Here is an 18020-nt window from a genome sequence, read left to right on the forward strand (position 1 = left end):
CNNTNNNNTTTTTTAGCTGAGCCCTGCCCCCAGAGGTGGAGTCTATAGAGACAGGCAGGTTTCCTTGAGCTGCTGTGAGCTCCACCCAGTTCGAGCTTCCCAGCGGCTTTGTTTACCTACTTAAGCCTCAGCAATGGCGGACGCCCCTCCCCCAGCCTCGCTGCTGCCTTGCGGTTAGATCCCCGCAGACTGCTGTGTTAACAATGAGGGAGGCTCCGTGGGCGTGGGACCCTCCCGGCCAGGTGAGGAATATATATTTCTGGTGGGCCCGTTGCTTAAAGCGCGGTATTGGGGTGGTTGTTACCCTATTTTCCAGGTGTTGTGTGTCTCAGTTCCCCTGGCTAGGAAAAGGGATTCCCTTCCCCCTTGCACTTCCCAGGTGAGGCGATGCCTCGCCCTGCTTCAGCTCTCGCTGGTCAGGCTATAGCAGCTGACCAGCACCGATTGTCCGGCACTCCCTAGTGAGATGACCCCAGTACCTCAGTTGAAGATGCAGAAATCACTGGTCTTCTGTGTAGCTCGCGCTGGGAGTTGGAGACTGGAGCTGTTCCTATTCGGCCATCTTGCTCCGCCCTCCTATATTCCTTTAAAACAGAAACTTTTCTGTGGCTGCCAAAATGGTTAAATCCAGCATTTATAAGCAAAATGAGGAAAAATAACAATGATGTTTTGATTTCATGACAGATTTATTTACTGCATGAAGAGAAACATTTTATAAAATCTGTTGTGAACAAAACATGATTTAATCTACTAAATCTAAAAAGCATCATAGCCAGAACTACAGACTATGGGTAATATTCTAAGTATTCAGTGCAGAACTACACTAAATTATAGTATCTCTGATACAGGCTAGTTAAATCACAGGTCCTAGAAACTATAAACATGGTATAATCTTGCTTTTGATTTTATTTTTCATGAAATTATGCATAGATCCAGTGCTGGGAGGATTAAGAAATGTTTTACATATGATATGGTAAAGAGGTGTCCTTATTACACATTTATATACAACAAACAGTTCAATGGAAGAATTCTCAGGTGTCTCATGTTGCAGTTACAGAGGTGGGTATTTAATAAGCCACAGTCTGAGTTTTTCAGGAGAGCTAAACATAATCTGGAGATCACCAATGGGAAAAATAACTTTTAAAGAATTGTCTCATTCTTCCCTGTCTAGTCCTGTCATTTTGTTATCTAGTTTTGTTGTGTTTGGGTTAAACTATGGGTTTTACTTCTAATCCTGAAATTTAACTTAGTGGTGACCTAGAGCTATCAAATTATGCTTCTCAGTTTCCTGAGTCTTGGAATAAATTACAGTCTCATTAGGAACATCAAAAATCGTGATTAAATCAGCCTTATTTAACTGCAATCATTTTGATCCAGGGTGCTCATTCAATCATTCCCTCTATGCCAGAACTTTAGTTCTCAGGTTCTGTAATTTGAGGAAACATATGGAACTTGCCTGATCTTTAAGAAAGAGAATTCTTAGGAAGATATCCAAATAATCTTTTGCCTTCTTGACTACTAGGTGTTCACATTTTACTTCATACTGCCCTCTCCTGATTTCAACTCCACACCTGTCAGGTATTTCATATGCTTTCTGTTACATGGTAGTTTTGTATAAATGGCTGATGTGGTCTTTATTTCTGATGGGCTTATCACGTCTCTGAGCTTTAGGAAGCAACAGGAACCTTGCCTGTGCTGATACATAAGCATATTTGCCCCAAAGTTTTGTTTTGAATAATCAGCTCCATCCATGACATTGCTCTCTGACTTCTTCATCAAAATCCAGAATGCAATTTTTAAAATTTATACCTATTGTATTTTCATCCTAATATATACCGATCTCTTACTGGCAGCTCATTGTCCCTAAATCCCACTATTGTTTTCTATTGAACCTTTTGAAGATGTCATTCAATTGTCAACAAGTTGCCACAGATTATTAAAACTTTCCATAGTTCACTCTCCATTAACTTAAATCTTTTTCTCTCCTGAGATCACCACTTTCCCTGTAGCCCTCTCAGGTAAATATAGTTGATTACTCCACCTCACCCAGCTATATTGCAGAAGGTAGAAATGTGCCACAGTGCCACTTCTAAAATCTTTTGTATTTACGCATATTTAAAAAGCACATCTTCCAGTTTCATGGCAAACAGATTGATGTTTTTTTAAAGGTTATTATTACCTGTCTACCTTTATATCATTGGGAATTTGATCTAATTCTTCAGGTCCTCATAAACTGTGGTAGACAAAATTTCAAAAATGGACCCCAAATATGTCCCACCAAAACCCTACAACCCATAAGTATGATATAATTCCCATGTTATGTGGTACACTTAACCTTAGAAAAGGGAGATTATCTGGTGAGTTTAATCTTATCACATGAGCCCTTAAAAGCAGAAAGCTTTATTTGGCTAACAAAAGAAGAGGATGTAAGAGATTTGAAGCACAAGTGGGATTCAGGGCACTGTTTTGAGATTTGAACATAGAGAGAGCTATTTACTGGTAGATGCGGATGGCTTTTAGGAGCTGACAATAGCCCCAGCTGACTGCCAGCAAGGAAATAGAGGTTTCAGTTCTACAGGTAATAATGGACTAAATTCAGCCAACAATCTGACTGAGGTTGGAAGCAGTCTTTCCCAGAGACTCTATATAACAGCCTAGCCTGGCCAACACCTTAATTTCACAATTGTGAGACCTCAAGCCAGAAGTTCATTTGAGCTAGCAGAGACTCTTGACCTACAGAAGTAGCAAAGAGGTAACAATTTTTTTTTTTTTTTAACAAATGGCTAAGTTTGTAGTATTTTGCTACTCAGCAATATTAAACTAACATTATTATATATAGAACATTCATACTCTTGAAAATAACCTATCTAAAATCCATCTGTATATTCGTTTAACCTGCCTCAACTAAAATGACCTTCAGTTTCATTCCACTGGCCCTCAACAAATATTTCCAGACTTACTGTTGTGATAACCAGAAGGAAATATGCTAATATTCTAATGCTATGATAACAGCTACCTTTCTACATACCACAGTCCTGTTTCCCCTATTTCCACAAATATTCATCTTTGACCTCATTTAGAGTTACTTTGAAAATTTCCGTTCTTTGTATCAGCCAGTTCAGGTCTTGCTTTCTCTTTCATTCAACCTACATTCTTTCACCAGCACTTGAACAAGCATGAAAAGCAAGGTAATTTCTCCTTGTTTTCCATTCTTTATATTGTGATTTCCAAGAAAATGTAAATATCTGAAAAGGGTAACTTTCATATTTTTGCAACCAATTCAAAAATTGTTAAATAATGTTGTTTCTAAAGACAAATGGAAAATCTTCAGAAGATAGCATCTAATCTTTAGGAGGGAGAGTGAAAACATAGCCTATTAATCTTGAAATATCTCAATTTCTACCCCTTTCCCACCACCTGTCACTCTCCCTCCTATTAATCTTCCCCATCTTCCATGCTCACTCTCCCTGTCACTCTCCCCCCACTAACCTTCCCCACCTCCCATGCTCACTTCACTAATGACTAGAGGAGAAGGTAAAATTTATACCAGTTTCCCCTGATTTATTCCTCTAATTGTTCTCTCTTATTCCCGTACCTTTGAACACTGTTTCTCCACTGTCATCATCCCCACACTATTTACCACATATGAAAAGAAAACAGAATATCTTTCATGATTTTGAATGACCATCATTTTACTCCTTTTTTGTACAGTCTAATTTACAAATATAGAATGAGAGAGATATTTTTGCAATGCCTCTTATTGGATCTTCCTGTGTTAGGGTGGAGACTAAGTTCCCTTTCTTATTCCTCCACTTTTATTGTACCAGAGATTAGAACAGAATTATTATCATCTTGAGAACGAAAAAGAAGACACACAAAATAGATATAAAATAAATCTTCTGCCACAGCAAAAATGGATACTTTACCCACTCCACCCTAGGTATATTTTGAACAGAAAAGGGCTGGTAAGTTCTTAAACATGCATGTGCTTTTACTATCCTCTTATGAATTCTAATACTGGTGGTGGTGGTTGTTAGATAGGTCATAGCAAAAGCTGATGATCTTTTCCCATCTCTTTTAAAATCCTGATGAGACACATGCCAAAATTAGTGGCCATGGTAAAGCATTGTGTCTAGATGTAGCTAGATAGAAGAGTCTAAGGCAGTATTCCTGGCGACCTACAAATTGGATATGATGTGGAAGGGACTCAGAAGTTCTTCCATGCCTCAATGGGGGATAGAAATGGTAGTTGATAGTTTAACTGACTCGAATGCTATAGATGCATTAGCTTGCCAGTTAGGGAAATATATTAATAATAGCTGCATTGGAGTAAAACATCTTTGTTTGCTGAATGTGTTAAGTGACGTGACTGATCCTGGATTTACCATGAGGTTAATGAAGTTGCAGCTTAAGGCCCCTAATTGTATGAAGTCCTTGAGAAACTCTACAAGTAACCTTGTATTCAAAATTATTTTGTTATGTTTGAAAATAATCTAAATTTTACAGGCTTATAGACTCACAAACCCTGGATCCACCCTTGGATCCAGGTACTGAATGTGAATTTTGGCCACATCCTGGGGGAGAAAGGGATCTAAAGTTTTTGAAGAGAGCAAGGTAGAGCCACTATGACCAAGTCAAGGGAACATACTATAACTACTTCTGGACCATTTTTTCAGAGACCAGAATAACACAGAAATAAGACAACAAAACATCACAGAAATAACAACTTGAATATAGCATTTGTATAGTAGACAAAACCCAACAGTAATATCAAGAGTTCCTGTTGATATTACTGTTATATTTTAACAAGACTAGCCAAAATGTTATATATTAACAAGACCAGAATGTTATCTGTTGACAAGACCAACCAAAAGTTAGAAACTTAGTGGATACCCAACAGCATAGCACCAAACCAAGATCCCCTGCTTCAAAGTCAGCATAATACCAGAAGGCTTTTCCCCTTCCAAAGATCATGACAACTAAAAAATTGCCATTATACACAGATGTAATCTCTTGGAAGGAGGGTAAACACCCTTGATAATGGAGCTGGGATTTGAATTAACTAAAAATGAAATTACAATAAAATAAATATTGTGACTAGAGAGTTCTACCTTAGATCATTTCAGACTAGGCCCAAGTTGAAAAGTGAAATATACTAACGATAAAAAAAATTTACAGGCCGGCTGCAATGGCTCACGTCTGTAATCCCAGCACTTTGGGAGGCCGAGGCAGGCAGATCATGAAGTCAGGAGATTGAGACCATCCTGGCTAACACAGTGAAATGCCATCTCTACTGAAAAATACAAAAAATTAGCTGGGTGTGGTGGCGGGCACCTACAGTAATCCCAGCTACTCAGGAGGCTGAGGCAGGAGAATGGCATGAGCCCGGGAGGTGGTGCTTGCAGTGAGCCGAGATCGTGCCGCTGCACTCCAGTCTGGGCAACAGAATGAGACTCCATGTCAAAAAAGTAAATAAATAAATAAAAATAAAAATAAATAAATGAATTACAAATAAACTTATTTTTTGGAAAATGACCATGACTGCACATAATCAGTTTTTTTCCTGGTAGTCAGGGCTTCAAATGATTTGTAACTCTATTAGTGAGGCAGAAAAAAATTCAACCTAGAAAAACTTTCAAACCTGTGAAGATAAAACCAACTCTGAGGGCCTGAACAGCTCAAATGGTAATTGTTGACCAGTTTGACATACGATTTTTCTTTGGCTGCTCCCACAAACTTAGGGGCTTAAGAAAAAAACACAAAATTATAACCTTATATTTTCTAAGTGGGAAATACACACTTTTGTTTCGTTTTGTTTTGTTTTGTTTTGTTTGAGATCTAGTCTTTCTCTGTCTCCCAAGCTGGAGTGCAGTGGCATGATCTTGACTCAACGCAACCTCCGCTTTCTGAGTTCAAGTGATTCTCTGGCCTCAGTGTCCCAAGTAGTTGGGATTATAGGTGCCTGCCATGATGCCCTGCTAAAGTTTGTATATATTTTTTTAGTAGACACAGAGTTTCACAATGTTGGCCAGGCTGGGCTCAAACTCCTGATCTCAGGTGATCCACCAGTCTGGGCCTCCCAAAGTGCTGGGATTACAGGCGTGAACCACCACACTCGGCTCACACTTCTTTTCAAAAACTTTGATCTAACACCTCTAAGCATTTAAACTTCAGCCATGGTATGAAGTCTTGATGGTGGTCAGGCAGGAAAATCCCTGCCTTCAAGTAAAATTATGTTTTGTTTCTTCCTCCTGAATAAATAAATAAAACTTAGCATCCTGATTAAAATTATATTTTTATGTATTCACCTTAATTATCAATGGATGCAAATCACACCTGAAATTTATTTGGAAGTACTTGCAGTAGCACAGGTAGAGTTTCCCTATGCTGAGGTGCCTCCCTGCAAATAAGCCTCACTTCTTGTACCTGAGGGCACCCCATGCAGTGCTGCAAACTGGAACCTGTGCTAGAACTTCTGGTTAAAATTTTGATTCTGCAGATGCTTCACCACCTGTCCTGCATGCATTGCTGAGGAAGTCTAGTGCTCGATGAAGCTTATCATATCATGTAAATTGGTTTACTGATGTAAACATGGTATTACTGTTGGGTTTTGTTTACTATATGAATGCTATGTTCAGTTGTTATTTTTGTAATATATGTGAATAATTTTATTTTTATGTCTGTTTTATTTAATATCTCCTTAACTATCTAAAATATTGTATTTTATCTTTTATTTATCCTAAATTCTAATTACTGCTTTTCTAATACATATTATCTATTACTACAATGAAACATGTTATTCATTTCTTAAATTTTTTAAAAAACTTATTTTTCAGTTATAACTTTTCTGTTTCCCTATCCATGTTTTAGGTATTACTTTTGTTGATTTTCAGCCACATATTTATTTTATATTTATCTCATTTACTTAAAATTATATTTAGTACATCTCTTTTACTTTAGATGTACTTGATTATTTTATTGCTATGTTATATCCATACATATATTGCTTCATATAAACATATTTATTTTAAAAATGCAAAACTCTACACAATTATGTAGAGAACAAAATTGTATTGCATCCTTTACCTCTTTTTTGTCTTTCTTCAATCACTAAAGCAAAGTTCTTTTCCCAATAAAAAGTTGATTTTTAAAGTATACAGACATTTTAATTTTTTTTCCCACAGATTAAGTGTTTTTGAACATGATCTTTTCTAGTTGAGTATTTTAAAACATAAGTTCTACTAGTAATATATTTAACTTTTCAACACATTTTGAAAGTTCATGTGATTTCTAACTTTTGCTATTATCGAAATAGAATTATAATATTGGACTCCACACACAAAAAATATAAATTGTGTAATTTAGTTTCTGAATATAACTGGGACTAGTGTCAGTCTTTCCATTAATTATTGTTTATTAAGAAATGTCTTCTTTTTCCCAGGATTTTACTTTTAGTAACAAAGTCAAAATTTTACCAAGAATGTCAAGTTTACAATTTAACTTTTGTACACAACATATCAAAGAGGGTTTTCATGTAGTAAATCAATATATTTACGAAGCCTAAATTTGGACTATGATGTTTTATTAAACTCAAATCGTTAGATACAACATTTGTGGATATAGAATAAAAATATAGATTAGATTCAGCTTGAGATTTGTTACTACTGTTTTTATGGAAAGGAATCAGCGAGGAATCCCACTCTCTTCAATCTCAGACATAGCTAAGCTTTGTTTTTCTGGATAGCATCTAAGCTTAGGAAGTTTTGAAGAATTTTGTTTTTATTTGTTTTGTTTTTAAAGTTTAAGGCTCCAAATGAAATTATCAGAGTTATTCAAATAAAAACTTGCCAAATTTTGTTTGTTTGTGGTGGGTGTTTACCAAGAAAATAAGATTTAATATTGTTCTTTCAGAATTCTTCCTAATCCTGGGAAAGAGTTTTTTTTTTTTTAGCTTTTCAGGGTAACAGAGAGCAGCCTCCATTTCTCCATTCGCATGCAGGATGCTTTGGGAGCAGACTAGAAATGAGAATATCTATAAAGTTTGGCTAGGAAAGTTTGACATTTAGAGTTAGGCTCCACCTAGGAAAAAGACTTCTGAGCTGTTAAAGAGCCAGACTTCCCAGCAAACACTTGCAAATGAACATAATACCTCTGGCCAGGGTGATCTAAGGCCAGAGTATGTTCTCTGAATAATTAAGACTTCTTAGGAACCATGAGGCTATTGAACCACCCTAGCTAGGTGGTGGCCCCACCACCCCCTGAACACCAAGATATCATTCCCTATCTAGAAGGAAGGTAAAACCTCAAACTAGTTTTATTAGATTGAGGTAAATAAAATAATGTGGAATTGAGTGGTAATTACTTCTGCTACACCTTCTGATATGTTTTGGATGAAACAGTGGTAGTAGCAGAGGCCATCTGGAACATATGTTGCCAAGACACCGGCTGCAGCAGGGGAGGTGTGGCCAGGACTGTGCACTCTATGGAGCTGATGGGAGCTGAAAACTGGCAGAAGCCCTGCCCCCTTCTCTGCCTTTGGCAGGCATAGGATCCAGGCTGGTAGCACAAACAGAGCACAACCTGCTAGGCCGAGTGGGCAGCATGAGCCCAGTGGACAGCATGAACCCAGTGGGTATGAGCTCAGCTGTGGCTGTGGATCCAGGCACCCATGCACTCTCAGGGACGTAGGAAGTCTCCTTTGCTCTGGAGGCTCAGAAGTCTCAGCTCCCATTGCCTGACCTCTCCCCACTCCCGGTGCCTGCTCCAATTTTGAAGCAAAGTTGAGGCCAAGCCTGGGTGTGCACATTCTTGGGGTCATGGTGACACATCAGCCCCCTGCCATGTCAGCCCCCTCCAGACTTTGGGCACTGATGATGAACATGGGAGGGTGGCAGGGAAGGGGTCTAAGGGCAGCTTGGCATGGGTCTGCAGGCAACCCTTGGCATGGACAGCCTGGGTGCTGTGAGCACCATGGACAGCATGTTGATGGCAGCAGGAGGCAGACAGGCTCCTGGGCAAAAAGGGGCAGGTCGCCAGTGAAGCCCCACCTTCAAGTCAGGGACGGCTTGAAGCATGGGGACCAGGCTGCCGGTTCCCCAGACCAGAGTGAGAACTTATGGTGTTTTTTCCATGTCCTCCCATTGGACCAATCAGCATGCACTTCCTCCCCTGTGAAGCCCATAAAAACCCTAAACTCAGCCAGACTTAGGCAGATGATGGAATGACCTTCCTGCAGAAAGGAACTACCCACTTCAGGTCTCCTGAGAGCTGTACTGTTGCTCAGTAAAGCACCTCTTAGCCCTGCTCACTTTCCAGTTGTCTGCATACCTTATTCTTCCTGGACATGAGACAACAACTCAGGGCCTGCCAAATGGTGGGCCTGAAAGAGCTGTAACACAAACAAGGCTGAAATATACACCCCCCCCACCACATTGTGGGTCACAAGAAGAGGGGAGAAGAGAGAACAAGAGAAGGGCTGTGGCCCTTCAGGAATCCCAGACCCAAGAGCTCCCCAAACCAGGGCTGTGACACCCTCTTTGCAGTTCTGCAGTTCCTGGTGTTTCCAAGCTTCCAGGCATCACTGCATTCATTGGTGCCTACAGTGGAAGCTGCCTGTGGTATGCCTGGTCCAGCCACAGGCTCATAGAGAGCCAGTGCCTGTGCTCATGCCTGGAGCAGCTCATCCTGCCACAGCTGATGTGCCTGACTTTGTGCAATGGCTGGATCCCATGCTCACACATTCACCCACCCCTCACCACTCTGCATCTGGCTTGCCTTTGGCAGGCATTGAATCTGGAGAGGTAGTGCAAGTCGAATATTCCTACAGGCTGAGTGGACAGAACAAGCCCAGCAGGCCTGAGCAAAAGTCAGGCAAAAGTGCTACCAGCCACAGAGGTTTCTGCCTGGCAGCAAGACACCTGAAAGATCCTGTGACAATAGCATTGTCAAAAATACCCCTCATTGAATAAAAGCTGAATTTTATTTTTCCACAATTGTCCCCATTCAAGGTATTTATGGGAGATGTCCCTGTTAAATTTTTACTACAAAAATAAAATCCTACTTTTAGTATCTTCATAATCTCCCCACTTCTTGGAAAGTCCTTCTCAACTGTATTTGAATACAAATTGAGAGTGTGTGATATAACTTCTGCATAGGAAATTTCAGGAAATAATTAGCTGGTTTGCAAATTCTATCATACTGCATAACTCCAAGCTTCTTTTGAACCTGCAGTATCTATTCTCTTATTGATATTTATCTTTTTACTCTAGGACTAAATATCTTCCTCTGAGCCTCCTAGTGTTTGAGGAAAAACATCCTACTTTGCTTGTTCTAGAGGCAATGCCTTAGGACTCTGGCAGAAATTTCACAGTAAGTCTCTGTCACCTCAAAAAATTTTTTCTATTTTTACTTTCACTAAGGCAGAAGTTAATGTTCATTTTATTTTAAATACCTTGCCAATTTTTAAAGTTTAGTCTTTTATTGTCTCTGCCTTGATTAAATTCTTTGTATCTTGTTTTCTATTATTATATTAGATCTTTCTTTGGTCAACTCTGTGGGACAACTATCTTTCATTCTGATATTGCTCTATTCATTTTATCTATGTTCAGAGAATATCTGTGTGAAACAACCTGCCTTTCCATTAAATATACATAAGGAGCATTCATGTGGATTCAGCAAAATTTCTGTCTACCAGAAAAGGGTTGCATGTAATTCACGTGCACTTAGGGAGTAGATTATTCATCACAATTCTTGGAACATGAGGGTTTTTAATAAATTATGAGTCTGTGTCTCGCATTTTTAATTTCATGGGTTAACTTTTGCATCGATACAAATTCACAAGTTATAAAGAACCTTCTCTGTTAGTGGCATCACTGAATCACTCATCTCAAATCCCATAGTCATGTATATTATATTTGTTAAAGGGTTTTTTTTTTACTATGAACATTTAAATTTTAAAGAGGTATTTTTTAAGCATTAATAGCATGACCTGTACTTTCAAGAAACGCTGTAGCTACTACTTTACAGATCCTTATTCACTGCTAATAAAAGTTGGCAGTAACCCTACAACAGAGTGGTGATGACACATCACATGTGGATCCACTCAGATAATACTTTCCTGGGAAATGAGACTCTGGAGTCTTAAGCAGAAGGAAAGAATAGAAACATTTTGTCCTTCAACTTTTTTTTTAGTGGATCCTAGACAAGGAGAAACTGAGAGACGAGTATCAAAAAAAAGGGAATATGAGGCCATAAATTATGAAAACATGATAGAAAGTAATAAGCAAGTAAATAACAGCCTATCAAATATAGCCAAATGTTATGAATACATCATATTTATTTCTTATGAATTTTATATTTTAGTCTCTCCACATGCTGTTTAGCAATTTGTTGTTTTGCTGTGGGACTCTACTTTGATTAGATGTTTTATGTGGTTAGCTAAATTCTTCCTTCTGCAGTGACTGTACACCAGGTATCAGTCTATGTTATTGGGAATACAGTGTCAAATAGGCCACAGTACTGACTCTTAATGGTGTATCCTGCATGGGAAAAGGCAATATATTATAGTAGGTGCTATGATCAGGGAGTTTTCACGTATAGAAGTGGGCATGCAAATTCAAATTTTACAATATAGAATATTTTCTGGAGGAGGTGATATTTGGAATGTGTTTTGAAAGATGACATAATATTTTAATTTAATAAATACCATTTGTGTATAGTATAAGTGAATCACCAAATGTTATTACTCTAGTCGGGATGTATTCCACCCACACTGGTCTGGTTACCTTGTCTCCTTTTTTGTTTCATAATAAGGCATCATTGTACCCTGGTGGAACCTGATTCTCAGTGTTAACAAGTGTGACATATAGAGAGTAATTAATTTCAGAACCTATGCTTCTATGCTTCGTCAATATAATTTAATCTCAGTCCTCAAATTCTGAACTTATTTGCTTTATTTGGAGAGTGTGGTTTGGTTTGGCATACATGGATTATAGCCTGGCAAATTGTCTTTTCTGTTATTCTTAAAGAGACTCAACCAACATCCTTATCAAATCACCTTTGCTGATAGTTCAGATGTTCCCATCTTAGATCAGGTATGCCTAGAGATCAATGGGTGAATAAATGACAAACTATTATTTCCTGTTTCTGTTAAAATTCCCAGTGTAGAAAAGAGAATTAACTGGTTTGCATATTAAAGCATTAATAAATTCCAAATATATTAGATTGGTAACAATGTCTTTATCTGCTAATCTTCTTACAACAAAGCTGTGCTTCTTGACTAAGATTACCCCACACCACCATCACCCAACACACACACACAACTCAGGGACACCTGGCAATGTCTGGAGATAGTTTTAGTTGTCACAACTGGGGGGTGATGTGCTACTATCATCCAGAGACTTAGAGAGACCAGGGATGATGCTCAACATCCTGTAATGCGCCAGACGGTCCCTCACAACAAAGACTTATCCAGCGCAAACCTTCAATAGTGTTGCAGTTGAGCACACCTGCAACAAAGTAATAAAGTGTTTATTCTGTGTTTTGAAAAAACAACCACAACACTTTCTCTTGCTCATGTAACATCATTAGCATAAGACAAAAACTAAGTTTACAAGCTATAACACATTTAGAATTTGTAAGATTAAGAGTTGAAGATAGTACATTCAGTGTGAATTTTTAAGTTTATGAGAGATGAAGCAAATCTTAAAGATCCTAACTTTTCCATTAAACCAAAGTATTTTGCTACTTAATCCATAATACCATGAGACTCTTGGCTAGTTGCTTAATAATGAGATAAGAGTTCCTTGTAATGCTGCTTTATAAACACATTCATTCCAGTTCAGATTGTGTAGATAACAGTGCAATATATAGCACTCTCATACACAAATAGTTTTTACTGCATTAGCTCTTTTTATAGGGTATTCTATATACATGTAATATATCTTCTTTGGGTACCAAAAAGCACAAATAAAATAGTCATTTGAGTTTCATCTTGTACAGTAACAATAATTTTCATGATTATTTAATTTGAGACTTTCAAAGAGACACTGCATCAGATGCTTTAAAAATAGCAAAAAAAGACTTACTCAGAATTATTGTAATAGGGGCCAAAACCATTGCAAGAGGAGAGAGAGATTGAATTCAATTCCTCTGAAACAAACGGTGGGGGGATTTTTAAATACTGAGATGCACTAATGGAAAAGTACTGAAGGATGGTAGTCAGGAGGTTGGTCAACGTGATTAGTCCATAGGTATTTGTTAACTGTGGGTTATTGAAGTTAGGATCTTACACTTCCACAGAAACTGGGAGATTGGGGTGACAGCTCCTTTGATTATTACAGTTTATTTATTTATTTATTTATTTATTTATTTATTTATTTATTTAACTTTTTTTTGAGATGGAGTTTTGCTCTTGGTGCTCAGGCTGGACTGCAATTGTGTGAACTCGGCTCACTGCAACCTCCGCCTCCTGGGCTCAAGCGATTCTCCAGCCTCAACCTTCCGAGTAGCTGGGATTACAGGCGTGTGCCACCACGCCCAGCTAATTTTGTATTTTTAGTAGAGACTGGGTTTCTTCATGTTGGTCAGGCTGGTCTTGAACTCCTGACTTCAGGTGAGCCCCCGCCTCAGCCTCCCAAAGTGCTGAGATTACAGGTGTGAGTCACCGTGCCCGGCTCGATTATTACCTTTCAAAAGGATGGCTCTATGGTTCATGAGAAAGGCATTTCTGGGTTGTAAAATATTTTAACCTCAAAGAGGAAGAGAATTTACAATCGCAAGTTTTCTAAAGTATTGCTAAAAGGAAGGAGAGATCAGGAGCATATAGTCTGAACGAAACTAGTCTAAAACTTTTATCAAGTTAACAGGAGTAATTTGGTCAGACTTTAGGAAAACAAAATTACTAGTAAGGAAGGATTAAATTAACAACATTAAATGTAAATATATTTTGTACTGTATTAATTATATTAATAATCTTAGTAATTATTGCAAGTAATCTATTTAAGATTATGTAAATTATATCTCTACCATAAATATATAACACCTATTTCTGAATGTTTAAAAGAGTTAACATATTTAGAATTTGAAGTAAATATGTAGTTTTCTTAAAGGGAAAGATGCCTATCAAGTGAAACCTTGCCTTTGATGAAAGATGAAGCAAATCTTAATTGGAAAACCTACATTTTTCATTATATGTATTTGAATAACAGAATTCTTTACATTCTGACTATCTGTTGAATTGTGAAAATTTTACTAATCTTTTCCATGTTCCTGTGCTTTTCTTATTCCCACCTCTTGTAAAATAAAATGTTGTTTTCAAGTGTAGTAGTCAGAATTCTCAGATAGTCCCCAAAATTCTCATGCCACCATGTACTCATGCTGTACATTTCCTCCTCCTTGAGAACGTATAGGACCTGTGCATATAATAGGATACTTGCTCCCTTGATTAGGTTATATCATAGCAAAAATGATGGAAGTCAATCTCGTGATTACATTATATTTCAATACCACCAGACCACATGTTACTGTACTAAAGAAAGATTTTCCTGCTATTTTTGAAGGAGTTAGCTGCCACATTGTGGGAGGGCCTGTGGTATCTCAAGATGTCTTATAGAGTTGAGAGCCACCTGTGACCAAAAACCACAAAGAAAACTGGGACCTCAGTCCTACAACTGCAATAAACGGAATTCTGCTAATGACCAGAGAGCTTAGAAGAGAACACTAAGCCCCCAGTGAGATCAACCTTTGGCTAGCATAGTAATTTCAGTCTGATAAGACCCTGAAAAGAGAACCCAATAACCCATGTTCTGACCCTGAGGAAAAATAAATTTAGGTTGTTTGAAGCTACAAAATTTGTGATGAATTTTATGCAGCAATAGAAAACTAATACACCTATTCATCTTTTCTACCGCATAATGATTTTTCAGTATCTCTGTACTGTATGCCAGTGTTCAGATTTTAGACATCAGCATCTTTATCAGCTGTTTTTCCAACAATAGTTGTTTTTCTCCAATGAGGCCCACATAATATTCCCTGCAGTAGTTATTATGCAAGGAGGACATTCTTTTCTGTTTTCACGGCCCTACATAATTAGCATTTCTGTCTGTGCATCTCTTGCCCAGATGATTCTCTTCAGCGTTCTAGTCACACTAGTGTAGTAACAGAAGTCTTATAAATGTGTTTCCCTGACAAGAATAACTTTCCCATTGTGGACCAAGCTAAAAGTGGATTTTCCCCTTTGGACCTAAACATGGACCCTATTATAATTCATATGAAATACGATTAAATGTTCAATGAGGCACTTTATTAACTCAGGATTTCTCTCTATATATAAGTTAGCAAACACCTTATGCTAAGGTGGTGAGAAAAGTAATACATGTTTCACAAGAAAGAAAACTTTTAATATGGTATCACAATTTCATACTTCATAATAGGAAAATATATTTTGGGTTGTTAAAATACTACCTTTTATCAAAATGAGAACAAGGAAATGAGACTGAGATTTTTTTTTCTTTGGGGGAAATAAACTACTTGCCTGCAATTATGTGTGTTGCACTGTATTAGCTATGAAAATACAGATATTTACAAAGATAAGATTGATGGAGAATGAATCAAGAGAGTTTTATCTGATACCCAGATCCACTTACTGAGTAATGCTAAATTTGGTAACTAAAATGAAAAGAAATGCCATCTCCTTAGCTATGTGAATGTCTCATTTATTCCACCTCCCAATCTTTTTTGTTTATACTTAATAGAATTAAGGTCTGAGACACTGAATGAATCAATTTTGTCAAATTGAGACTTGTCCTCAATGTTTTAATGATATAATGCAGCTTATTCCAGAGAAGCTATTTCTGTACCCAGTAGAGCTGTGTATTTTCCCTGCTAGACAACATCAAAATATAGAATGTTTAAAGTGATCCTCTTACCACTGCTTTTTCTTCAATTGTAATTAGAGTGTAAATAAATAAACACAGGTGTTCAGGTTCATACACACATGTAAGACTCATGGAGACATGAATAAGCACATAAACAAAGGCATAAATATATTCACACACATGAGATTTATAATGTGTGGATAAATACAGACACACATATATAGAATTCCTTTAAAACTAAAAATAGCAAGATTTAGATAGCCCTCAAATTATTTATGTTCAAAGACAGGACATTCATTCCTGTAATGAAACACAGTGCAAGATAGTAGAAATTGAAGTAAACTGGAAATAATTGGATTAGAATTATTTCATTTTGTCATTAGCTTGCTATATGATTTGGAGTAACTATTTAACTCATCTTCAGTTATTATCTAGTTTATCTGGGTCCTAAATCTCCCCAACTATGAAATGAGAAGACTGGATAAGACTGATATATGCCTAATAGTTCCTGTGGAACACACCTTCTCCTTGAGATGGTAATAATGTCCTCTAAGGGAAGAAAAAAGTGTTTTCTGGTTAAATAGGTTTGGAAATGCTGAGTTAAACCAAGTGAAAGAGCTTTCTTTAGTGCAAGATAGCTTAGAGTCTTTAATATGCTAATGTGCACTGCAACTCTTAAGAGGAGAATTTTACTATTCAGTGATTCTCCAACTCATTCTAGCAACTTATTTCAACATGTTCTTTTTGCATACAATTAAATAAAGTGCAGTGTGGTCAGTGTTTTCTGAGACATAATTTTGGAAAACTGCTCTGGAAATCTTATTAGTAAATTGTAAAAGACATATTTTGCCACAAAATAATTATAATACAAGTATGTGACCTATGCAGTGAATGACTTCTTGTGTGTAAAATAAGTGATAAATTGTGTATTCAGAGAATATTCCAATTTTGTTAAATATAAAAGATGTCTGCCATCATTACTGTAATTTACTTTTTAGTCTGTTTTAATGTATCTCTTTACATTGAAGCAGGACTTCTAAGTCTTTAACATTTCTCAGCTAATGTAGGATTCTCTAAAATTTCTGAGTTCTTCAAATAATCATTTTATCAGCTTTAGCTATATACTTTAATTCAACCCTCAAATATGTAACTATCTATACATATATATTACTAGTGCATTTCCATTTATGAGCACAATTGAACACAGTGATTTTTAGTGATTGCTTAAGTACTGTTATTCTAAGGGACTCATTAGCTGGAATATTAAATGATTCTTCAAAAATTTGCCTTTTAGTATAGAATCAATGACTTAACAAATTCTAAGGTAAAGTAGTTAGTAAACTAATAAAGCAAAATTGCAAAAGGGACATTTATAGCAATCTTTTTTAAAAAACAATTAATAGACTTTACTTTTTAGAGCAAGTTTTAGGTTTACAGAAAAATTTGGTAGAAAGTACAGACTTCTTCTTTACCCCAGCTTCAGTTTCCACTTTTATTAGCATCTTGCACTGGTGTGTTATGTTTGTTACATTTGATTAAGCAATATTAATACATTATTATTTGAAGTTCATGGTTTACATTAAGGTTTACTCTTTGCGTGGTACAGTTATGTTGGTTTTGTCAAATGCATAACACCATGTATTCACCATTATACTAACTTTACCATTCAACTCAACAGTTAGTGATTTTTTAAATTTAAGAAAAGTCATGTCAGTACTCTATTCATAACCCTTCAATATATTTCTTCTTTTTATTAGAATGAAAATTAAAAGGGAGACTTTCAATTCAATAACACAAATAGAATCAGATTAAAAGTATGGAAAATGTATATGATAAAAGTAACAAAAGAGATATGGAATATCTCTTAAAATATACTGTTTTAAAAAGTTTGTATAAATATAAGAGGCACGAGTGCAATTTTGTGACATGGATACATTGTATAGTGTTGAAGTTTGACTTTTAATATAGTCATCAACCTAATAGTGTGCATTGTGCCCATTAAGTAATTTTTTATCCTTCACCCCACTTCCACCTTCCCATCCTTCAAAGTCTGCAATGACTGTTATTACATACTCCATGTCCATATGCACACATTATTTAGCTTCCCCTTACAAATAAGAACATGCAATATTTGATTTTCTGTTT

The sequence above is a fragment of the Rhinopithecus bieti genome, unplaced genomic scaffold (genome assembly GCF_001698545.2).
Source record: "Rhinopithecus bieti isolate Rb0 unplaced genomic scaffold, ASM169854v2 scaffold_15572, whole genome shotgun sequence".
Lineage (NCBI taxonomy): Eukaryota > Metazoa > Chordata > Mammalia > Primates > Cercopithecidae > Rhinopithecus > Rhinopithecus bieti.